The sequence below is a fragment of the Sciurus vulgaris genome (assembly GCF_902686455.1).
Source record: "Sciurus vulgaris genome assembly, chromosome: X".
Lineage (NCBI taxonomy): Eukaryota > Metazoa > Chordata > Mammalia > Rodentia > Sciuridae > Sciurus > Sciurus vulgaris.
Genome location: NC_136471.1, coordinates 47,508,847 through 47,535,616, shown reverse-complemented (window position 1 = coordinate 47,535,616; position 26,770 = coordinate 47,508,847). Strand labels below are relative to the sequence as shown.

The 26,770-nt window shown below is 36.1% G+C and overlaps 1 pseudogene across 1 annotated transcript; it reads right to left on the bottom strand.

Moving 5' to 3' along the window:
* Positions 1–191: 191 nt before the first annotated feature.
* Positions 192–21,341, bottom strand: LOC306651084 (actin-related protein 2/3 complex subunit 5-like; annotated as a pseudogene). Its single transcript has 3 exons — positions 21,320–21,341; positions 19,429–19,497; positions 192–2,035 (listed from the first exon to the last, which is right to left on the bottom strand). The product of its transcript is annotated as an actin-related protein 2/3 complex subunit 5-like (transcript).
* Between the last annotated feature and the right edge of the window lie 5,429 nt (positions 21,342–26,770).

Sequence of the window (26,770 nt, the reverse complement as noted above, 5' to 3'; positions counted from 1 at the left end):
TTGGCACCCAATTCCAGAGTTTTTAGGGTTCAGTACTACAATATTACCTCCTCTCCCTTCAGATGCTGTGCAAAAACACACAGTCCCAACATTACATTCTTCTCTCTGACTTGGCTACAAACCCACCTCTTTCGTTTTCTTTCTTTTTTTTTAATTCAACACTGACATTTTCTTTTCTTTTTTTTTGACATTTTATTTTCTGAATTTTATCATTTTTACAAAACAAAACAAAAAACAAAGAGCAGGTATCAAAAACAGCATAGTTTAAAGAATTTCTGCACCAGTTTTCACATAAGTCAGGATTATGAAACTGGTAGCCAATATAAATACTAAACACAGGCTAATTTCCCTCTTGGTCATATGTTTTTGGGTGGTTTTTTTTTTGGAGCTACTCTAATAATAGATTTTTATGAGCACCGGTCACTTTTTGAAAACCGATTTGGTTTGCCCAAAAAGTAAACAATTTTTTGCTGTGTGGCATTTTCTTTTTAAAAAACACTGAGCTGAACACAGAATATGTTATTTGTTTGGATCTGAACCAAATCTTTTGAGATCCAAATTACCCTGAAGAACACTGAGGACATTTATAGGGCATACTAAATGGTATATTAAATATTCATATACATCATCATAATGTCTAAGGCAGCTACTATTTTTCTAAAGAAATAGTATTTCATTCAGAGGCTGCCCAGAGTTTGAACTATATCATAGTTTCTACATCCTTTCTGATTTGGAGTAGCTTCTTCAAAGGGAGCCATATTATTGAAACAAAGGTTTCAATATCATGCCAAATAGGCTCTGATATTTTATAGATACACCTGTATAGAACAAGATTCCTTGTTCTGGATCCTGGGTGACCACAAAGAAATCAAGAGACCATGATAATTGAATGATGAAAGGAAGTAACATTCGTAAAAAACTCACAGCATAATCTGGAGGCAAGCGGAAATAAAAGTGGAAATTAGTAGTGGTTTTCACTCACACTTTTGCTTAAGTAAGAGAAGTATGGTCCAGTTTTGCAATTAATAGCTGCCAGTTTCTCATATAAATAGATAAATATATCCATATTTGTAAATGTAAGTATATGTATATATTTATCTATTTATTATTATTATTTTTAAATAAAGATCACTTCCTGACTAGCAATGAGTTAGGAAACTGGCCTCAAATTCTGATCGGATCCCTCAGTATTAGTCAAGAATAATATAAAAGAGCACAGAAATCAGCTGATAGGGGTTTAAGATTGCACAATTAAACCTGAATGTACTTGATAATATACACAGACTGGTATACACATCATTGAAATTATTGTGAGAGGATGAAACAATCCTGCTTGATGCCAAATTTCCTCCACATTATCCCAATTTCCATGAAAGGAAATCTGGTATGTAATTCTCTTCTTTATAGATATGAAAAAGGAGGCAAGAAGGCAAAGCTGAGAGAAACAGATGCTACCCACAGGGCAGCGGTGGCATTTGGTTGTTTTGGTCTTTGAGCCAGCAATTCCCACTCCCACGGTGGAACCAGTTCCTGCTGGGCTACACCGTTTTCCTTGCAGTCAAGACATGAACAATAGATCCTACTCCTCCAGCAGCAAGTGCCTTTTCATGCCATTGTAGTAACATAGCACTGCTATTGTCAGATGGGCTCTCAAAGCCCTTATAAATATACTTCATTAGGAGATCCACATCATTCTTGTCCAGAGATTGAACGGCTTTTTCAATACCATTAGCTTTAAAAGAGATGAGCACCTTCAAGACAGTGCTGCCTGCCTGATCCTTCACCGCCTGACTTTTGACAGGGGGATTTTTCAGAGCTGCCTGGAGAGCAGCCGCCATGTTTCCTTGCCGCAGGCAGGAGTCCACCTGGCCCTCGTCTGGCCCAGCCTGTCAGTCGCCCTCGCTCCCCTCGACCACGAACTTGTTCTCGTCGTACTTGTCCACGTCCACCTTCCGGAAGCGGGCCAACGACACCGTGTTCTTCGACTTTCCGGACTTGGACCCGTGGCAAGGCCTCCTGTGTGCTGCCTCTCCACCTCTTTCATTTTTGATAATTTGTTAAAATGGCTCATACAACTCAGACAAACACTCAACTTATGTTTACCAGTTTATTTTAAAGGATACAAATAAGCATCCAGAGGAAGAGATACATAAGGTGAGGTCTAGATGGCCCTGAGCATAGAAACCTTTGTCCCATGGAGTTTGGGTGTACATTGTTTTTTTAAATGGAGTCTTCTTCATAAAGGCCTGATGGATTATTAACTTAATCTCCACTCTCTCACCTGTCCCCAGAAGATAGGAGTTTGGGCTTCCTAGCAAAAGCTTGGAAGTGTTCCCTTTGTTCTTGGTGTCAGGAAGAGTTTGTGTGAGTGAGCATTATTTTGTCTATATTTAGAAGAATCACCAGGGAATCACTCTGGATCCAGAGAATACTTTTTCACTTCTAATAAGCAGTTTTATTTTGATATAATTCAAATACCAAACAATTCATTCACTAATAATATAACATTCAATGGATTTTAGTATATTACAGAGCTGTGTATCCATCACCACAATTTTGAAATATTTCCATTGTCTTAAGAAGAAACCCATTAAATGTCATCCAAAAATCTTTGCTTTTAGAGATTTGCCTATTCTGGGCATTTCACATGAATGTACTCATAAAATATGGTCTTTTGTAATTGACTTCTTTCACTTAGAAAAATATTTTCAAAGTTCATCCATGATGCTGCATATATCTCTATTGAACCCCTTATTGTCATTTATTCGATTGTATGGCTAATCCACATTTTATTTATTGATTCATTGGTTGATGGACATTTGGATTGTTTGCACCTTTTGTCTATTGTACAGTTGCATGAACATTTGTGTACTCATTTTGCACGGACATATGTTTTCATTTCTCTTAGGTGGATACTGAGGAGTAAAATTGCTGAATCATATGGTAATTCTGTTTGTGCATTTGCTAGTCTGTTTTACAAAGTGACTGAACCTTTTTTTTAATTTTGCGGTACTGGGGATTGAACCCAGGGCCTTGTGCTTGTGAGGCAAGCACTCTACCAACTGAGCTATGTCCCCAGCCCAAACCTTTTTATATTACCTTTAGTGATAACACTTTCTTATCTTCATTATTTTTAAATTTAATTTTAAATGATTCATAACAACACAAAAATGATACATTATTAAAGGTGTACCATATAATGCTTCAATAGATGTATACACTGTATAATGCTTGAATCAAGTTAAACATTTATGATCTCAAACATTTATCATTTTTCTATGGGAAAAACTTACAAAATCCTTCTTTTTGAAATGTATACAACATTATTATTATTATCTACATTCACCCTACTGTGTAATAGCACACTAGAACTCCTTCATCAGGTCTACCTATAAATCAGTACCCATTGATCAATCTTTTCCTCAATTCTCCCCAATCTCCTGCTCTCTCCAGCCTCTGCAAACCATTATTCGACTCTAAAATTCTGTGAAACCTACTTTTGCAGATTCCAATATAAGTGAGATCATGTGGTTCTTGTCATTCTGTGCCGGGCTTATTTCATGAAAATAATGACCTGCAGTTCTATCCATGTTGTTGTAAATGACAGAATTTCATTCGTTTTGATGTCTGAATACTATTCCATCATGTGTAAGAAACCACTTTCTTTATCCATTCATCACTGGATGGTCATTTAGGTTAAATCCATATTTCGCTACTATGAAAAGCGCTGCAATAACTATGGGAGTGCAGATATCTCTTTGGCATACTGATTTTTTGTAATTGACCCATTATAATTATACATAAAAGTGGGAGTCATTGTGATATATTTGTACATGCACAAAGCATAATAAGGTTGATTTTAATTCCTAGTACCTCCCCTTTTCCTTCCCTACCATCTCCTACCTCTATTGTTCTTCTTTCTATTTTTCTGAGATATGCCCCCCACTTTTTGGTACTAGGGACTGAACTCAGGGGCTCTTAACCACTGAGCCACATCCCCAGTCCATTTTAACTCTATTTTTGAGACAGGGTCTCACTAAGTTACTCAGGGCTTCACCCTGAAGCTGGCTTTGAACTCACAATTGTCCTGCCTCAGACTGGGAAGTAACTGGGATTAGATGCATGCACCACCATACCTGGCATGATTCCCTTTTCTAATCACATTTTTTCTCTCTAGGTCCTGCATATAAGAACAAACATTCAGCCAGTGACTTTTTGAGTCTGATTTATTTCACTTAGCATGCTGTTCTCCAGTTAAATCCATTTATAAGCAAAAGACATAATTTCATTCTTCTTTGTGACTGAGGAGAGTATATAAATATATGCATATATATACATATATATGCATATATATACATATAAAATTTTCTTTATCAGTTTTCATCTGTTGATAGGCACCTAGGCTTTTCCCATAACTTAACTATTGTGAATTGTGCTGCTATAAACATGATATGCACATACTGCTATACTAACCTGATTTCAGTTTTTCTGGATAAATACCAGGGAGTGACATAGCTAGATCATATGGTGGTTCCGTTCCTAATCTTTTGAGGAATCTCTATACTGATTTTCAGATTTTTTTAATCCAATTTTCAGTTCCATCAATATGGACATTCAGATTTAATTTCCTTTGTATATATATACCTAAATAGTGGGATTACTGGATCATATGGTAGCTATATTTTTAATTTTTTGAGGAACCTCCATGCTATTTTCCATAGTGGCTGTATTAATTTACATTCCCACCATGTATGAGAATTCCCATTGTCCACATCTTTACCAACATTATCTAACAATATCTTTTTATAATAGTTAGTTATGTTAACAGGTATGTGGTGTCACCTCACTGTGGCTTTAATTTTTATTTCCCTGACGATTAGTGATGTTGAGCATTTTTTAATATACCTGTTTGCCATTTGTGTGTCTTTCTTGAGAAATGTTTATTTAGGTCTTTTGCCTATTTTTAATTTGTTTATTTTTCTACTATAACTTGTGGACTTCCTTATATATTATAGATATTAATCCCTTATTTGATGTGTAGTTTGCAAATATTTTCTCCTATTCTACAGGTTATTGCTTTAATGTGATTTTGAATTGCATTTCCCTGATGGCTATGTTGTTGAATATTTTTTCATGTACTTGTTGATCATTTGAATATCTTCTTTGAAGAGATTTCCATTTAAATCAATTGCCAATTTACTATCAGCGTATTTGGCTTCTTATTGTTGAGTAGTAATGTAGTAATATTTTTGTTTGTTTTGTTTTGGCTTGTTTTTGGTTTTGTTTTGGGTTTTTTTTTTTTTTTTGGTACCATGGTTTGAACTCAGGGATACTTAACCATTGAATCACATCCCTTATCCTGTTTTGTATTTTATTTAGAGACAGGGTCTTACCGAGCTGCTTAGGGCCTCACTAAATTGCTGAGGCTGGCTTTGAACTCATGATCCTCCTGCCTCAACCTCCCGAGCTGCTGGGATTACAGGCATGTGCCACCATGCCTGGAAGTAATGATCCTTTATTCCAGATACCAATCCCTATTCCTTTATTCCAGATACCAATCCCTATTAACTATATGTTTCATAAAATATGTTCCTGCCGATTGTCTGTTCACATTGTGATTGTGTCTTTTGAAGTACAAACACTTTTAATTGTGATGATGTCCACTTTACCTATTTTTTGAATTTGTTTTTTGTGCTTTAGCTGTCATATCTAAAAGACCATTGCCTAGGGACTGAGGATGTGTTAGAGCATTTGCCTAGAATGCATAAGTCCCTAGGTTCAATCCCCAGCACTGCAGGGGAAAAAAAGAACAATAAAACATTACCTAGTCCAATATCACAAAGATTTACAGCAATATTTTCAAATAGATTTATAAAAAGAGTTTTATATTTTCGGTTCTTACACTTATTTGATGTATTTTGAGCTAATTTTCATATGGTTTAAGGCAAGAATCAACTGAATTATTTTGAATATTCCCTCCAAGAACTATCTGTTGAAAAGGCTATTTTTCCCCAATAAGTGGTCTTGGCATAGTTATCAAAATTCAGTTGACCATATACATATGATTTTATTTCTGGACCTTCAATTATATTCCATTGATCTTTATGTCCATCCTTATACCAGTATTACACTGTCTTAATTACTGCATCTTTGTTGTATGTTTTTAAATAAAAAAGTGTGTGTCCTACTTTATTCTTCTTTTTCAAGATGCTTTTGGTTATTTGGGTGTCTTGAATTTCTATATGAATTTAGGGTCAAGTTATCAATTAACGCAAAATGGCAGCTGAATTTTTTGTGGTACAGGGGACTGAACCCAGGAGAGCTCTAGCACTAAGCTACATCCCCAGCCCTTTATATTTTTTTGTTATTTTGAGAGAGGATCTCATTAAGTTGCTTAGGGTCCCACAAAGTTGTTGAGGTTGGACTTGAACTTGGGACCCTCCTGCCTCAGCCTGTCAAGTTGCTGGGATTATAGACATGCACCACAACATCTGACAGTAGGTGAATTTTAATATACATCATATTGAAATTTCTTTCAAAAAATTTGCAAATTGGAGAGTAAGTTTTAATTTACTCATCCAATTTATTTCAAGAGTTTTAATTCTTTTTGATGTTATTTAAAATGGATTTTCCTTCATTTTAAATTTAGTTCATTCATTGATACTGTTTATTAACACTATTGATTTTTCTTTGCTCAAGTTATCTATCTTCAACAGATAGCTACTGCTTACTTGAATTTTGACTAGAAGAAAGTGCAAATACAATAGAGCAATTAACATTGAGTTAATGACCCAAAAGGAAAACAAACAAGACTTTGATTACCAGATTCAATATTGAGAGAAACAACAGATTTTCAGTTCTGTGAATCTTATATTTTTAAAATTTTTATAAAACAAATACATATTTGACATAAAAACATATTCTAGAGGCAGTTGCCTGAGGGGGGAGCAGAGTTTGAAGAAACTGGAGAAAACTGGGCTCTCCAGCTCAGTGAGTCCTGAAGTGTGCAGGGATGGAAGGGGCCAGCCACAACAGATGGAAAGAGTGAAAAAGGGTGTGAGGGCATCTTTCTGTTGACTCACCCACCTAACCAGTCCGACACCCACTGGACTGGAACTAACATCAAACTTCAGACAACCCCATCTATTGGTGGAGAAAGGAAACTGAGAAAAATTTTGAAGGTCAACAGAAGCAACCATTCAATTTCCCATTGAGATGTTCCTCCCCTTTTCATCTTTTTTCACCCTCTGTCTCACACCTCTACCATCTTTAAATACGAATACATTTCATGCATCAATTTATCGAGGAACAGAATGTCTGAATAGTATATGACAGTTTTGTTGTGTATTCTTATATTTTTACGTTTTTTATAAATCTGTACATATTTTTCCTCTCACCTACCTGTCTACCTGAATTCTCTTTCTCACTTCTCTCATACTAACAGCCAACATCTATTAACTTTTCCCTTGCTCTTACTATAAATGTTTATGTCTATCTTCTCTCCCTATCCCTCATACACATCACATCTTACACTACTTATGTTCCCTCATTGTCCATCATTTGTAAAGGTAAACCCTTTTTAGCAAACTTACTGTTTATACTATAGACAATAATTGAATACTTCATTTCTGTTTATTGTGACAAACTGTAAATGCCTTAATAGGAGCCATTTGGTTTAAGGTGGAATATCGTGATGTTAGTATTGGTCTTCCTCTTAAAGGTGAGGTCCTGGAAGCCTTTGGGAACACTCTTAGCCTATAGGATAAAATCTGTACTGACTCAGTTCTATACTGCTGGATGAGAAGACACACAAACAACATGAAAATACAAGGGAACAAATTGCCTCAAACAAAAGAAGATGTTCCAACAATAGAATCCATAGACAACATAGTAGAAAAACTGTCAGAGAAGGAGGTTAGAAAACACAAAAATTGATCTTTGAAATAAAGGATAGTATTGGAGAGAAAATATAGGAAGTGGAAGATCACTAAAGAGGCAGAGAATATAAAAAGGAATCAAAGGAATCAAGCGTGAATCCTCAAAAATGAAGGTAACAATAACCAAATTAAAAATTCAATGGAAAATATTACCAACAGACTAGACCACTTGGAAGACAGAACCTCAAACAATGAAAACAAAATATATACTCTTAAAAATAAAGTTGAGCACACAGAGTGGATGGTAAGAAACCAAGAACAGAACTTCCAAGAAATATGAGATAACATGAAAAGACCAAATTTAAGATTTATCAAAATAGACAAAGGTGTGGAGATACAAACCAAAGGACTACACACTCTTTTCAATTATATAATATCAGAAAACTCCCCAAATCTAAAGAATGAAGTGGAAAATCAGCTAAAAGAGGCTTACAGGACACCAAATGTACAAAATTACAGCAGACTCACACAAACACATATTATAATGAGAATGGCTAACATACACAATAAGGATAGAATTTTAAAGGCTGTGAGAGAAAAAAAAATCACATTACATATAGGGGGAAACCAATTTGGATCTTAGCTGACATCTCAACCCCAACCCTCAACACCAGGAGCTCCTGGAATAACATATATCAAGCTCTGAAAGAAAATGGATGCCAACTGAGAATTTTATATCCAGCAAAATTGAGCTTCAGATTTGAAGATGAAATAAAAACCTTCCATGATAAACAAAAGCTAAACAAATTCACAACTAGAAAGCCTATAGAACATTCTCAGCAAAATATTCCATGAGGAGGAAATTTTAAAAAAATGAAAACCAGTAAAGGGAGGAACTATACTAAAGGAAAGGTCAACCAAAAGAGAAATTAAGTCAAGTTAAAAATCAAAAATAAACCAAAATGACTGGGAATACAAATCATATCTCAATAATAACCCTGAATGTTATTGGCCTAAACCCATCAATCAAAAGATATAGACTGGCAGATTGGATTAAAATACAAGACCCAACAATATGCTGTCTTCAAGAGACTTGCCTCCTAGGAAAAGACATCCACAAACTGAAAGTGAAAGGTTGGGAAAAAACATACCACTCACATGGATTATGTAAAAAAGCAGGGATTTCCATCCTCATATCAGACCAAACCAAAATAAGTCAGAAGGGATAAAGGACATTTCAACCTACTAAAGGGAATCATATACCAATAAGATATAACACTCATAAATATATATATACCCCCCAAAATGGAGCATCTACGTACATCAAACAAACCCTTCTTAATTTCAAGAATCAAATAGATCACAACACAATAATACTAAGAGGCTTTAACACACCTCTCTCACCATGAATAGATCTTCAAAAAAAAAAACTAAACCAAGAAACTATAGAATTAAATAATACAAATCAAACCCTGAATTTATAAAAGGAAAAAAAAATAATTGAACTGAAATAAACAAAACAGAGACTTAAAAAACATTAAAGATCAACACAATATATAGATGGCTATTGGAAAAGATAATAGAATTGAAACTAGAATAATTGAGAAACAATATAGAAGAACCAAATAAATATAATCAGAGATGGAAAAGGAGGCATTAGAATTGATATGACAAAAATAAATAGAATCATTGTGGACTCTTATGAACAATTGTGTGACTATAGACTGGAAGACCCAGAAGAAATGGATAAATTTCTGGACATATCTCACCTACCAAAATTGAACCATGAGGACATATAAAACCTAAATAGAACAGTAACAAGTAATGAGCATGAATCAGTAATAAAGAGTCTCCAACAAAACTTGGGGACCAAATGTCTTCCGTGTTGATTTCCAAAAACATAAAGTAACTTCAAAATGGTACACTTCTGTAATCCCAATTACTATGGAGGTTGAGCCAGGAGGATTGCAAATTCGAGGACAGCCTCAGCAATTTAGTGATATTCTGTCTCACAATAAAACAAGAAAAGGTGGTGAGGATGTGGGGAAAAGGGTACACTCATACATCGCTGGTGGGACTGCAAATTGGTGCAACCACTTTGGAAAGCAGTGTGGAGATTCCTAAGAAAACTTGGAATGGAACCACTTGGAATGGAATTGAGCCAGCTATCTCATTCCTCAGTTTATACCCAAAGGACTTAAAATCAGCATACTACAGTGACAGAGCCACATCAATATTTCTGGTAGCTCAATTCACAATAGCTAAGCTATGGAACCAACCTAGATGCCCTTCAACAGAAGAACGGATAAAGAAAATGTGATACATATACACAATGCAATATTATTACTCAGCCTTAAAGAAGGATGAAATTATGGCATTTGCAGGTAAATGGAAGCTGAAGAATATCATGCTAAGTGAAATAAGCCAATCCCAAACAACCAAAGGCTGAATGTATTCTCTGATAAGTGGATGCTGATCTATAGTGGGGGGTATGTGGGGAAGAATAAAGGAACTTTGGATTATGCAGAGAGGAGTGAGAGGAGGGGTAGGGTGGTAGGGATGAGAAGGACAGTAGAATGAGACAGACATTATTACCCTATATCCATGTATGAGAAAAATTAAAAATAAAGATTTCCTGGTTTTAAGTAGCTATAGTTACTACAATGTATCTCTTGGGGAAAGTTGAATGAACAGTACCTGAGATTTTACTAGATTATTTGTACAACTTTGCGTGAATCTATAATTATTTCAAAATAAAAGTTAAAAAATTTTTAAAAAACAAAAGAAAGAAAGAAAGAAAATCCCACAAGTATATGTTTGAATGCCTGTTTTCAATACTTTTGCATATACGCCTTGGAGTAAAAATGCTGGATCATATGGTAATGCTGCTTACATTTTTTAATCATGCCAGACTCTTTTCCACAGCAACTTGTTTATCCTTTCCATTAGGAATGTACAAAATTCCAATTCTCCACATCCTCACCAAAACTTGTTGTTTCTATTATACAAATATAATAAATACTGAGTATGAACTGGTATCTCATTGTGCTTTTTATTTGCATTTTACAAATAATTTATAATGTTGAATACCTATTTTTGTTATTTGCCATTAGTGTGTCTTCCTTGGAAACTCAATTCATTATACCATTTTTATTGTGAAAAGTTATCTCTTTACATTTAATCAGGTTTTGTTATTGCATATTTTTTCTTGGTAATAGAAATTGAATCCAGGCGTGCTCTACCACTGATCTGTAACCCCAACCCTTTTCATTTTTTGCTTTGATACAGGGTCTCACTGAGTTGCTGAAGTTGACATCAAACTTAAAATTTTCCTCTATGCCACCTGCTCAGCTTCTAGAAATTCTTTATATTATTCTGTGTATTAAAACATTTGATTGTGGTTAGAGAAGATACATTGTATGACTTCAGTATTCTCATATTTATTGAGACTTGTTCTATGGCCTGAATTATGATCTATCTTTGAGAATTTTCCATGTGTACTTGAGAACAATGTGTATTCTGCAGTCAATATGTGATGCATTCTGCCTATGTCTTCTACATTTGATTTACAGTGCAGCTCAAGTCCTTAATTGCTGTTGATCCTCTGTCTAGATGGTCTGACCTTTATACAAAGTGAGATGTTGATGTGTCCATCTCTTATTCTCCCTTCAAATCTATCGTGTTTTTGCCATGGATGTTAGGGCTCTGTTGCTTGTTTCATATGTTTATAATTGCTATATCTTAGTGATGAATTGGCATTTATCTATATATAATGTCCTTCATTGTCTCTTTTAACATTTTAAACTTAACCTCTATTTTACTGACAATAATATAGACACCATAGTTCTGTTTTGGTTACTAATCTTTTACATCCTTTCGTGTTCAGCCTCTTAGTGTCTTTGAACCTAAAGTGAATTTCTTGTCAACATCATATAGTCAGATTATGGTTTTTATGCATCCTAAGAGTTTCTACTTTTTGATTGAAGAGTTTACTCCATTTACATTCAATTAATTACTGAAAAGGATGGATTTTGTTCTACCATTTATTTTCTGTATGTCTTGTACCTTTACTGACCCTCGTTTTCTATATTATTGCCATCCTTTCTGCTTGCTTTATTTTTGTTGTTGTTGTAAACTGTTTTGCTTTCCCACACATTTCCTTTTGTGTATGTATAGTTTTAGATATTTCCTTGGTGGTTAACATGGAGATTATAGTTACCATCATAAATTTATATCAACCTAGCTTGAATTGATAGCAACATAAGTTGAGTAGCATGCAGAATCTATGCTCCTACACAGCTCTGTCTACCACTTTTATTTTGTTGTTGACACAGATCTTTAAAATTGTACCTAATGATATAGATTTTATAAATATTTTATACATTTTTTTAAAACCAAGCAGGCAATGTAAAGTGGAGTTACAAATGAAAAATATAGTAAGATTTGCTTTCATGTTTGCCCATGAAAGTATCAGACATCTTCATTTCTTAATATGGCTTTGTTACTGACTGGTATCCTTTCATTTCAACTTGATGGATGTCATTAGCATGTCTCTTAGAGGAGGTCTCTCAAAAACAAATACTTATACTTTTTGTTTATCTGGGAATGACTTAATTTCTCTTATTTTTAGAAGACTTCTTTACCGGATACTGAGCACTGGTTGACAGGTTTTATTCTTTCACTACCTTAAATATATCATTTCACTGCCCTCTTGACTCCATGGTTTCTTATAAGACATTGGTTGATAAACTTATTGAGGATCTGTTGTACTTACATAACATGTTTTTTGTTGCCTTCAAGATTGTCTGTGATATTTAGAAAAAATTAAGGAAAATATTGTCTCTGTCTTTGGCTCTCAACAGTTTGAATATAATATGGTACGTATAGATCTCTTTTGCTTTATCCTACTTAGATTTTATGGAGCACCTTAGATGTATAAATTAATATCTTTCAGCTCTAATGAATTTTTCATTTCATTTACTGTAATATTCAGTTGCAGAATTTTTGTTTTCTTTTTTATAATTTTTCTTTTATTGGTCACATATTGTTTTCCTGATTTTTCTTTAGCTTTTTGATATCAAAAAGCACTTTGAGCATATTTAAAATAGTTGTTTTTAATTGGTTCATTGTAATTATATAATAGTGAGATTTTTAAAGCATATTCCTACATATACATTACATAATTTGAAAAATTTCATTCCCCAGTGTCTTTCCTTTCCATTGCATCCTCCTTCCCCCATCTGCTTCTTCTACTCTACTGATTTCCCCATTATTATTTATCATTATTAAATTATTATTATTTCAATTACCACATTATAGTTATTTACACATTTGTATATATATAAAAGATTTTATATATATAAAAGCTTGATTCATTTTGGTATATTCATACTTGGACATAGCATAACTTCATAGATAAAATAGATGTTCTAAAGTATTTATCTCCTAAGTATGATGACTGGGCTTCCACAGGGACTCTTGTCAGTTTACTTTATTCTTTGAGTGAGCTATACTTTCCTGCTATTTTGTATGCCTTGTAACATTCTTGGATGAAAATTGAACATGCGAATAATATAATGTGGTAGCTCTAGAAATCAAATTTTCCTTCTTTCCCAAAGTTATGTATGTGTGTGTGTGTGTGTCAGATTATTGAAGACTGTAGTTTTCCATTTGTTTAATAACTTTTCCAAAGTACTTCTATAATCACTGTATTTCTTATTTTTTTATCATCACTGAGTCTGTTTCTTTACATTATGTTTTTTGTGCTTTTATTTACTTAATTTTTCTTATTTATTTTCATTAACATTTTTGACAGTGATAAATATTTTTTAAAAAAATTCTTTTCATACATGTATATAGGGTAATAATGTCTGTCTCAATCCACCATCTTTCCCGTTCCCACCCACCCCACCCTCTTAAGATTATCTTCAGCCAGCATTTTGACACACATTTCCTCTAATGCCAGGTCATTTTTAGAAAACAAACCAAAATAAACAACAACAAAAAATCCAGAACACCTTTCCCAAACTTTTCATGAAATCTTAGATCATTGGTATTTGGTCTCCTCCTCCTCCTCCTCCTCTTCCCCCTACTCCTCACTAAATTGCTTAGGGCTGAGCTCACTAAGTTGCTGAGGCTGTCTTTGAACTGTAATCCTCCTGCCTCAGCCTTCCAAGCTGCTGGGATTACAGGCATGCACCACTGCATCTGGCTATGGATTTCTTCTTTTCTAATATGTGCATTTAAAGGCATAGAATTTCTTATTGTGCATAGATATGGCTGCATTTCCACAAATTTTCACGTGTTGTGTTCTGATAATCATTTGTTTAAAGATAATGACACATCTGATTGCCATTTCTTCTTTACCCACAAATTATTGAGAAATATATTTTTAATTTGTAAACACTTTGAGATTTGCTTATTATCTGTTAACTTTGATCCTCATTTGTCATCAGAGAACATATTCTGAATTATTTCAATAATGATCTCATATTAGATTAATTTCATGAAACATTCCATCTGCTCATGAAAAGTATTTATAATCTTCATCTGTAGGCTATGATGTTCTATATGTGTGAATTAGGTCAAATTTGTCAGTCTCTTTGCTTAAATGTTCAATATTTCTACTGAGTTTTTCTGATTCATTCAGTTACTTAAAGTGCTATTTTTATAGGTCCCACAATGACTTTAAATTTCTCTATTTTTTCCTTTTATTTCCTTTTATTTAGTTTTGTATTTGTTGAAACAACATGATGTGGTTTGTCTCTGAAGGATTCATATGATGGGGGCTTATTCCCCAGTTTTGGCTATATGAGAGGTGGTGGAACCTTTAAGAGGTGGGCCTTGAAGAAAGTGGTTGGGTCATTTGGTTTACTGCTCTTAAAAGAGATTAGTGTAGTTCTTGTAGTTCTTATGAGACTCCAGTTAGTTCTTAGGAGAGTGGGTTGTTATTAAAGAGCTAATTTTAACCTTCACTTTCTGGCTTCCTCTTTAACCGTGTGATTTCTTCTCCGTGTGCTCCCATTGTTGTGATACCATCTGCCCTGCAAATGTCACCAGAGGAGAAATAGATGGAGCTGCTCATTCTTGGACTTTCAATCTCCAAAACTATGGGCTATATAAACCTCCTTTCTTTATGAAGTACTCAGGCTTGGGTATTTTGTTTTAGCAATGGAAAATGGGCTAATACACAATATTTAAAAAGTGTAGAGAATTATTTTTTATGTTTTCCTCTTAGATTGACTCTTTCTGTTTTGGGGGTACTTGGGATCAGATTTAGGACCTCAAGCAAGTTGTGCAAATGCTTTCCACCACTAAGCTACACTTGCCAGCCTTATCTTTATGGGAGATTGGGAACTGAACCCAGGGTCTCACACATGCTAGGCAAACACTCTACCGCTGGATTAGAGCCTCAATCCTTATATTGACTATTTTATCATTAAAATATATCTATCTTTAATACTATTTCTTACCTTTAGATTTATCTTATTGGATTGTTTCATTGCTACACCAGTTTTCCTATGGTTACTATAGGCATTGATTGATTGACATTTTGACTTCCAACAATCCTCAATCCTTATACTTAAGGTATATCCCTTGTAAACAGCATATGATTTATTATTTTTCTCCAGTCTGATTTGGAGTATATATCCCACAAACATTCACTCTAATTATCAATAGATTTATATTTATGCCTTTTAATTATTGTTTTTATTTGATTCACCCACTTCACATTCCTACTGATTAAATTGCATCACACATTCTTAATACAGGAAACTTGTGAACCGCCTAAACTTGTGTTCCACATTTTGTGCCCATAAGTGTGTCAGTGAATATACCCATTTGTTTAAGGTGTGTGTGTGATTTGAGGGAAGTCCATAGCTCTCATTCGTTTATAAAAGGGATTTACGATGTTTAAATAATAGGTGAAATGTCACACATCCAGAAAAAGAGTGTGAATTTAGTTCCAATGTCTGGACTTATAAAAATTGAACTATATTGTTTCTTTAAATATTGAAAGTCCCCTCTCTTCTCAGTTTCCACATTCTTCTATGTTGAGCTCATCTACTTCTACAATTATTACTACAGTCCTGGATGAGGACATCCAATTCCACATCTCTAGCCCAGACCTCTCTTTTGCCTCTTTTATCTAGTTCTTTACTGGAACTCTCCTCCTGCATGCCCTAAGGGTACCTTAATCTCAACACATCCAAATTTAATTCCACCATTAATCATGATTAACTATTTCTCTGTTCCAGTTCAAACTGCAGTGCTGACTCTGGTCACAAGGTGGCCCTTTACTTTTTAAGCTTCTCTAATATCCAAATTTTGTTTGAGTAGAAAAATAAACCCATCATTACATTGTAAAACAAGTTACAGTATATTCTTCATCACACAAAAACCTAGTCATTTTGCAAAATGCATATGAGTCAAAACACTGAAAGAAGTGACATAGCACATTATTGTATGCATTCATACAATAAATATCTTCTTTCTTCATTTTCCAATGGATAGCCTTTTTCTCTGCCCTATCTCCTGCTTTTTCATAGTTTCTAATCCCTCTTGAGTTAATTTCTCATAACTTGGAATTAATGTGATGACTTGTCAAGTCCGTCATATAAAGAATTTTTTCCTTTGCTCTTTCATTTTTTTCTCAGTTCCCAGTAACAATTGACTGATTACTTCCATTCTGCCAAATTTTTTTTCAATGTGAGGAAAAACATGGTTACCCTTAGAAGAAATAGTGGAATTGGTATTTCCCACTATTAAATATTAACAAAAACAATGTAATTTCAAAATTATGCTTAAGAAAGCAGAAGTTTGTTTCTAACTATCTCAATCATCATTTTAATATATGTATCATCTACTTTATTTGGGAGGCTAAGAGAAGAGATTCTAGAGACCAGAAATTTGACTTAAGTTTGCTTTTGCAGCTATTAGTTGTACAACATCAAGTAATTTTCTTAAACTCTATGTGCTGCAGTTTCCTCCTTTTTAAAATGGAGACACTGACTGTATAACCCTCATAGGTTTCTTTTGAGGAATAAATTTCTTACTGCTTGTAAAACACTCAGAAAATTCTGGAACATGGTTCACACTAAAAGTATGCTATGAGTGTTGTTATTAATACAATTATATTCTTCATATTCCAAATTAATATGATTAATAATTAATACTATATGCAGAATTTGTGAAAGGCATTCAGATTGAAACTGTACAAAACTTTAAAAAACAAAAAGAATATTTTTGTCACATACACATTTTCAAAAATGAATAGGTTTTGGTGTGGTGAAAAATATTCCCTAGTTTATTTTACAAAAGCATTGAACAAGATAAGAACAGAAAATGTGGCTTTAATATTATATCTATTTCCAAATGTTATCTGTAGTGATTATTTTACTTATTTTTCAGTTTGAATATGCACTTGCTCATATATACTCATATGCCTTTATTTCTTTTTTCTTTCTGTCTTTTGTGGTATTGAGGATTGAACCCAGGTGAGCTACACCTCCAGCCCTTTAATGTTTGAGATGAGGTTTCACTAAATTGCCAAGTCTGACATCAAACCTATGATCCTCCTGCCTTAGGCTCCCAAGTTGCTGTCAAAAACAGGCATGTACCACCACACCCAAATATACCTTACTTTTCTTGATTATAGTTTTTTTTACCTAATCCATGAATACAGAGGCACTTTTTGAGAGAAAAAAATCACATAAAACCTGCACATCTATTGTATGATGAATCCCAATGTAAAAAATGTTGAAAGATTTTTACAAATAAATCCTAACATACAATAATATTTTAGATCCTGTAATATGTGCATTGCTAGGCTGTCTGGCATTCTGACCTGTTTACTTGAAGACTTACTCAAGGAATATTTGTACTCAATACAACTGTGTTTCCACTGCACTACCAATGGTTCTCCAGTGTGCATTAAAATCTCTCAGGGAAGCATGATGATAATATGTGTTTGTAGCTCAGTTGGAAGTATGTATAATCCATGGAATCTTGGGATAGATGACAAAGTGTGAATTGTTAGTAAAAGATACAGAGATTCTGAGGAGACAGTCTGTATAATATTCTATGAAAAACCATGATGTACTTTACTCATGTTTTAATTTGCATGTTTTCCTGCCTCTATTTGGCTTCTTAGAAACGCATGTCTTTGCCTCTGAAGAAGTGAAGAGATTTACTCCCTGTTCTTTTTTTATCCTTAGTACATTATAGTTACACATATGGTGTTCATTTTGACATATTCATACAGGCATGGAATATAATTTGCTTCATTGCAGTCTGCAATACTTCTTTTCCTCCTCTTCTCCCTCCTCCTTTTCCCCTTAAATAGTCTACTGTTCTTCCTTCTATTTATTTATTTAAATTGGTGCCTTATAGATATACATAAAGGAGAAATTCACTGTGGTATATTCATATACGTTCATAGCATAATTTGGTCAATTTCATTCTGCAGTTCTTTCCATTTCCTGTCCCTCCTCCCTCCCACTCTATCCCTTTCCTCTACTCCACTGATAATCCTATTTTCATGGGATCGCCCACCTTTCTTTCACCCTTCTTTGGCTCAGCTTCCACATATGAGAGAAAATATTTTACCCTTGACTTTCTGGGTCTGACTTACTTCACTTAGCATGATTTTCTCCATTTCTATCCATTTAATAGCAAATGTCACAATTTCATTCTTTATGGCTGAGTAAAACTCCACTGTGAACATATTCACATCTTTTCAATTCATTCATCTGTTTACCGGCACCTGGGTTGGTTCCATAATTGGCTATTGTGAATTTCACTACTATAAACATTGGAGTGCCTGAATCATTATAATACGCTGATTTTAGTTCTTTGGGATAAATACCGAGAAGTGAGATAGCTGGGTCATATGGTGGTTCCTTTACCAATCTCTCCAAAGCAGTTGTCCCAGTTTTGGGTTCCACCAGTGTATGAGTGTACCTTTTCTCCCATGTCCTCCACAGAACTTATTATTATTTATAGTTTTGATGATTGCCATACTAACTGGAGTCTAAAACTTTAAAGGACATTTTGTCATTGTTGTTTCTGGTGCTGGGGATTGAACCCTGTGCCTTGTGCATGCTAGGCAAGCACTCTACCAACTGAGCTATATCCCCTAAAGGATATTTATTTTTAATCTTACAAAATACTTTAAGCTCTTTTATGTAAGGGTAAGATAAGTTTGGGTTTTTTAATCAGTTTTTACTTAAGATAGTACATATCTTTTTAATTTACACACTTTGGGATATGTATGTTGCCCTAGCGGGTGGGTGTGCCCATTATTTTTTGTATGAGGGACTATGTAGTATCCCAAGAGAGAAGTCACCTCTGGAAAGAGAATGCTAGGCATAAAAAGCCAATGTTATAACTATCTGGCATGTATTCTTGGAAGGTATACATAAATACACATGCACATATGCACATACACACACAACATACTTTTTATTATGATTTAGGTAGAAGGTGGCAAATTTCAGTTTTCAATTTGTAACTAGTTTATTCATCATTTATTTTATTAATGAAGTCTCACATGCATATCTTGACTTAGCACTGTCCACCCAAATGGAATCAGGTCTGATTCCTCTGGAAAGCAGAGAACCTAAAAGGTAAACAAGAAAAACTTGTTTTATAAACACCTTTGTTAAAATATCAGTTACACAATTGTGTGACATTCACCTTCATAAGTATAACAGTACTCTGAGAGAAATCAGTACTCTGTCACCTTAAGGACTGCAACACATCAATAGTAGAAGGAAAAAGACAAAGGAGAAGTAACAGTAGTATCCAGAAGAGGGTGGCACCTACTTCTCAGCTGCCTGAACTTGTTTCTGAGCAGAGGTTAAAAATGAATCAGCCCTCCCTGCATTCTTCTGGGGTCTGGAGTTCTGAAAGTACAGAGGAGTTGACATAGGATCTAAACAGTACAGCTCACACATTCAGTGTCTCACCTGATCCACTCAGCAGCCTAGAGAGACTAATAGTGTTGTCATTTCACAGATGGCAAGGGTGATGCATTCAAGTAATATGGTAATACATACTAGGATTATATTATTTAATAAGAAAGTTTGAAAATTAAATTGAAATTCTTTTTCTGTTCTTTTAACAAGTTTTTATTTATTTTAACCAATTAATCAGGGAAATCATTTTAACAGTTGTTTATTTTATTTCAATTTGTTTTTAAAATATAATTTTAATTTTAATTTATTTTTAATTAGGGAAATAATTTTAACAAATAAGTTATTTATTTTTATTTAATTTTAACCAATTAATTGGGGAAATATAGGTACCAAAAAGAAAAATTAAATTTATTCATAATTTTGCCATATAAATAGATACATTTTATTAAAAATACTTCAAGATTCTGTGAATATATATGTATATATAAAATACATAACTATGCATGATTTAAAGTGAAATGATAAATTTGCACACTTTTTACAACTTGTTTTTTCACTTTAAAATACATAATTGCCATCTTTCTGAGCCAAATGAATGAAACACGTCTGTTGATAAAGAAAGATTCATTGATTTGGTCAGAAAGAAATATTCAGGTAGAAACTGTCAATACTAAAAGTTTTGAAACAATTGGAGAAATAAAAGTACATCAAGAGAAGATAAAGAAATAGAAAGCAAGGTTGAAAGTATCTCAGAGAAAACTTTAATTTTCAAAATATAAGGCAAAACTCATCATGGTGGTGGTGGTGATAAATAAGGAAGGTCTCTATTAAGGTTACTAAGTTTGGGGATGTAGCTCAGTTGCAGAGTACTTGTCTAGAATGCAAGAGGCCCTGAGTTCAATCCCTAGTACCCACAAAAACAAGGCCAATGGACTATGTCTTAATTTCAGTGTCCTAGGCTAGGCTTTTGTCTTAACTCTGTTATCTCCTCCATGAACCATTCTGTATGATCTGTATCTATCATACCAATATTGTTGACAAAAGACTATTGATTCCATTCTCCCCTCTAAGATCCTGGGAAGATGGTCTGTTCCTAATATTTCTTTCAGTCTCCTGGTCTCAACTCCTTTTTCATTTTGCAGAAGTGGCCTATTAGTGTCCTTCTCCTTCCCTGCTTTTACTTTTTTTCTGGAAGATACTTCTGACACTTATTCCACTTTACACTTCAGTATTCCTGTAAGATATAAAGCAAGCTAAAAGACAATGCTTGGTGGACACATCAGTGCCAAGAACATAGGCCCTTCTATGTAACTTACTGCTCTGGCTACCAATGGTTTTAAAGTTTCATTTTTATAACCAGAAAGACCTACTGCACCCCTGAGGAGGCCTTCAGCAGAGACCTTTCCCTCCTTCAAAACCTACCATTTTCCTTGTAGATTTTTCCTTGGGCCTCTGCAGGTACCAAAAGGCAGAACCTAGAATGTTATCTTGGCACTAAGCTCTGTACCCACCCCCCATACGCACCCTGCCCAGCCCGCACCACCATGTTTCTCTCGCACCTACTTGGGCCTGTCCTTGAAGTTTCCTCCACCTCCCAGTTAGCTGAGGTGGGAAGACTTAGAACTGCAGCTGTGGAGCATTTGGCATTCACCCGCAGCCATCCACAGCCATTCCCTATCTCTCAGAGCACCAACTTTGTTGCTCCTCATCTGTTTTCTTTTTTTTTTTTTTTATTGTAAACAAATGGGATACATGTTGTTTCTCTGTACATGGCGTAAAGGCATACCATTTGTGCAATCATAAATTTACATAGAGTAATGTTGTTTGATTCATTGTTATTTTTTCCCTTCCCCCCACCCCTCCCACCCCTCTTTTCCCTCTACACAGTGCTTCCTTCCTCCATACTTGCCCCCCTCCCTAACCCTAACTCTAACCCTAACACTAACCCTTCCCTCCCCCCCATTTTGTGTCATCATCCACTTATTAGCGATATCATTCGTCCTTTGGCTTTTTGAGATTGGCTTATCTCACTTAGCATGATATTCTCCAATTTCATCCATTTGCCTGCAAATGCCATAATTTTATCATTCTTTATGGCTGAGTAATATTCCATTGTATATATATACCACAGTTTCTTTATCCACTCATCAATTGAAGGGCATCTAGGTTGGTTCCACAGTCTGGCTATTGTGAATTGAGCAGCTATGAACATTGATGTGGCTGTATCTCTGTAGTATGCTGATTTTAAGTCCTTTGGGTATAGGCCAAGGAGTGGGATAGCTGGGTCAAATGGAGGGTCCATTCCAAGTTTTCTAAGGAATCTCCACACTGCTTTCCAGAGTGGCTGCACTAATTTGCAGCCCCACCAGCAATGTATGAGTGTACCTTTCTCCCCACATCCTCTCCAGGACCTATTGTTGCTCGTATTCTTGATAATCACCATTCTAATTGGAGTGAGATGGAATCTTAGGATGTTTTGATTTGCACTTCTCTTATTACTAGAGATGTTGAACATTTCTCCATATGTTTGTTGATTGCTTGTAGATCTTCTTCTGTGAAGTGTCTATTCATTTCCTTAGCCCATTTGTCGACTGGATTATTTGAATTCTTGGAGTAGAGTTTTTTGAGTTCTTTATAGATTCTGGAGATTAGTGCTCTATCTGAAGTATGATTGGCAAAGATATTCTCCCACTCTGTAGGCTCTTTCTTCGCATTACTGATAGTTTCCTTTGCTGAGAGAAAGCTTTTTAGTTTGAATCTATCACAGTTGTTGATTCTTGCATTTATTTCTTATGCTATGGGAGTCCTGTTAAGGAAGTCTGATCCTAAGTTGACATGTTGAAGATTTGGACCTACTTTTTCTTCTATAAGATGCAGGGTCTCTGGTCTGTTGATGTCTTCGAAATTTTCTATTTTGTTGGAGTATAGATTTTCAAAATAGCTTCTAATTATGTTTTGTATTTCAATCCTGTCTGTTGTGATATTTCCTTGTTCATTCCGAATTTTAGTAATTTGGGTTTTCTCTCGTCTTCTCTTTGTTAGTGTGGCTAAAGGTTTATCAATTTTGTTTATTTTTTCGAAGAACCAACTATTTATTTTGTCAATTTTTTGTATTGTTTCTTTTGTTTCAATTTCATTGATTTCAGCTCTGAGTTTAACTATTTCCTGTCTTCTACTACTTTTGGTGCTGTTCTGTTCTTCTTTTTCTAGGGCTTTGAGCTGTAGTGTTAGGTCGTTTATTTGTTGAGTTTTACTTCTTTTATTAAATGTGCTCCATGAAATAAATTTCCCTCTAAGTACTGCTTTCATAGTGTCCCAGAGATTTTGATATGATGTTTCTTTGTTCTCATTTACCTCTAAGAATTTTTTAATTTCCTTCCTAATATCTCTGTCATCCATTCATCATATAATAGCATATTGTTTAATCTCCAGATGTTGGAATAGTTTCTGTGTTTTACTCTTTCATTTATTTCTAACTTCAATCCATTATGATCTGATAGAATACATGCTAGTGTCTCTATCTTCTTGTATTTGCTAACATTAGCTTTGTGGCATAATATATGGTCTATTTTAGAGAAGGATTCATGTGCCGCTGAGAAGAAAGTGTATTTGCTCTTGGTTGGATGGTATATTCTATAAATGTCCGTTAAGTCTAAATTATTGATTGTGTTATTGAGATCTATGGTTTCTTTGTTCAATTTTTGTTTGGAAGATCTGTCCAGTGGTGAGAGAGGCGTGTTAAAATCACCTAGTATTATTGTGTTATGGTCTATTTGGTTTCTGAAATTGAGAAGGATTTGTTTGACATACATGGATGAGCCATTGTTTGGAGCATATATGTTTATGATTGTTATGTCTTGCTGGTTTATGCTTCCCTTAAGAAGTATGAAATGACCTTCTTTATCCCTTCTGACTAACTTTGGCTTGAAGTCCACATTATCGGAAATGAGGATGGATACTCCAGCTTTTTTGCTGAGTCCATGTGCATGGTATCTTTTCCCCCATCCTTTCACCTTTCGTCTATGGGTATCTTTTTCTATGAGGTGAGTCTCTTGCAGGCAACATATTGTTGGATCTTTCTTTTTAATCCAATCTGCCAGTCTATGTCTTTTGATTGATGAATTCAGGCCATTAACATTCAGGGTTATTATAGAGATATGATTTGGTTTCCCGGTCATTTGGTTCATTTTTTAAATTTTATTTATTTATTTGTTTGACACAACTTGTTTCCTCCTTTATTTGACAATTCCCTTAGGATGATTCCTCCCTTTGCTGATTTGCTTCTTTGTTTTTCATCTCTTCCTCATGGAATATTTTGCTGAGAATGTTCTGTAATGCTGGCTTTCTTTTTGTAAATTCTTTTAGCTTTTGTTTATCTTGGAAGGATTTTATTTCATCGTCAAATTTGAAGGTAAGTTTTGCTGGGTATAAGATTCTTGGTTGGCATCCATTTTCTTTCAGGGCTTGAAAAATGTTGTTCCAGGCCCTTCTAGCTTTTAGGGTCTGGATTGAAAAATCTGCTGATATCCGTATTGGTTTCCCCCTGAATGTAATTTGGTTCTTTTCCCTCGCGGCCTTTAAAATTCTGTCTTTATTTTGTATGTTAGATATTTTCACTATAATGTGCCTTGGTGTGGGTCTGTTGTAATTTTGTGTATTTGGAGTCCTATAAGCCTCTTGAACTTGATTTTCCATTTCATTCTTCAGATTTGGGAAATTTTCTGATATTATTTCATTGAATAAATTGTTCATTCCTTTCGCTTGTTTCTCTAGGCCTTCCTCAATCCCAATAATTCTTAAATTTGGCCTTTTCATGATATCCCATAGTTCTTGTAGATTCTGTTCATGATTTCTTACCATCTTCTCTGTTTGTTCAACTTTGTTTTCAAGGTTAAATATTTTGTCTTCAGTGTCTGAGGTTCTGTCTTCCAGGTGTTCTATCCTATTGGATATGCTTTCTATGGAGTTCTTAATTTGGTTTATTGTTTCCTTCATGTCAAGGATTTCTGTTTGGTTTTTTTTCAATATCTCTAACTCTTTATTGAAATGATCTTTTGCTTCCTGTATTTGCTCTTTTAATTGTCGATTGGTGCAATCATTCAATGCTTGCATTTGCTCTTTCATCTCATCATTCAGTGCGTGCATTTGCTCTTTCTTCTCATCGTTTGCTTCTCTGATCATTTTAATTATGTACCTTCTGAACTCCTTTTCTGTCATTTCTTCTGCCATGCTGTCATTGGGTTTTATTGATGTAACATCTAGATTTGTTTGCAGCATTTTCTTTCCTTGTTTTCTCATATTGTTCAGGTATCAGTGGACCGCTGAGATATTGCAGATTTCCTCTATTGACTTACAATGTCCCTGAAGATTTCTATATATATATATCCCCTCTTAGCCTTCAGTAGGCTGAAGTCTTGGAGGAAGTTGATAATGCGGTGCTCCACAAGGAAGCTGCCTCTCTAGGAGTGGTGGCCTTCAGGTGGGGTATAATCCCTGCTAGTGGGCAGAGGTGCCTCCACTTGTTGACCAATGGTCATCCAAAGGGGACCTAGGCTGCAGGCTGAGGCAAGGCCTGTTTGGGCCTGAGTCTCTGGTTTTACCGTCCTTGTGGGGAAACCTCACCCGGCAGGGAAGACTCACCCGGTGGGGAGGTCTCGCTGGTCAGTTCCCTCCTAGAGGTTCCCCTCAATTTACAGCTACCGCCTGGGCTGGGCTGCCTTCCTCTGCACAGTTCCCAGGGCCCAACCCTACCTCCTGGGCCTGGGAGCCTCACCCTTCACAGATGAATCTCCTTAGGCTGCCCCTCCTCAGAGAATCTGCCCGCAGGCCTGGAACCTTCGCTCCGCCCTAAGCCTGTCTCTGTGCGGCTCTTCCACCAAGAAGCCTCCTAGATCCTGGGACCCTGCTCTGCACCTAATCGCCTGGCTATGCGGCCCCTCCTCTGAGCAGCCACCTGGGGCCCCGTACAATCGCTCTGAGTCCCAGAGACCCGCCACACGCCTCTTCCTCCAGACAGCCGCCCAGTATTCTGGTGCGGTCACTAGGAGTCCAAGAAACTCACTGCGTGCCTCCTCCTCCCACCAACCACCCGTAGCCCTGGGCAATCAATCACTCCGAGTCGAAGTGACCCTCCCCATTCCTCCTCCTTCTCCAGATAACCCCCCGGGTGTTCAGGAGCAGTCACTCTGAGTGGCTCTGAATCCACGTGACCTGCTGCTCGGGTCCTCTGGGCAACCGCCCGGAGCTCTGGTGCGGCCACTCGAGACCAATCAACCCACCACGCTTCTCCTCCAGGCAGCCCCCTGTGTTCAGGAGCTGTCACTTTAAGTGCAAACAACTCACCACTCGCCTTCTCCTCAGAGCAGCCGCCTGGAGCGCTAATGCAGTCACTGCGAGTCCAAAGGAACCGCCGTGCTCCTCCTCCTCCTCCTCCTACTCCTCCGGGCAGGCCCCGGGGTTCAGAAGTGGTCAGAGTCCAAACAGCTCGCCACGCAGCCCCTCCTCTGGCAACCGCCTGTAGCTCTGGTGTAGTCACTCCGAATCCAAGCGGCCACGCTCCTCCTCCTCCTCCTCAGGGCAGGCCCCGGTGTTCTGAGTCCACACAGGTCTCCTTGCCTCTCCTCCCCTGGGCAGCCGCCGGAGCTCCAGTGGTTGCTCCGAGTCCCAGCGCTGTGCCGAGCGGCCTCCTCTACGACTCTCCCAGTTGTCCCAGTTCACTGCTCCAGCAGGGGGAGGGGCGTCTCGCCGGCAGCTCTACTTCACAAAGTTCTCTGCGTTCCAGGACTACCGCCCCATCCAGGACGCCTCCCCAACAGGAGAGACTCACCCAGCTGCTTTGAGTTGGTCCCAAGTCTCTCAATTTCTCCTCTTTTGAATCCTGAGTCCTGGAGCAACATGAAATGCAGCCACCCTCTAGGCCGCCATCTTGAAACCTCCTCATCTGTTTTCTTTATCTGAAGCCATTCTCAGCCTGGC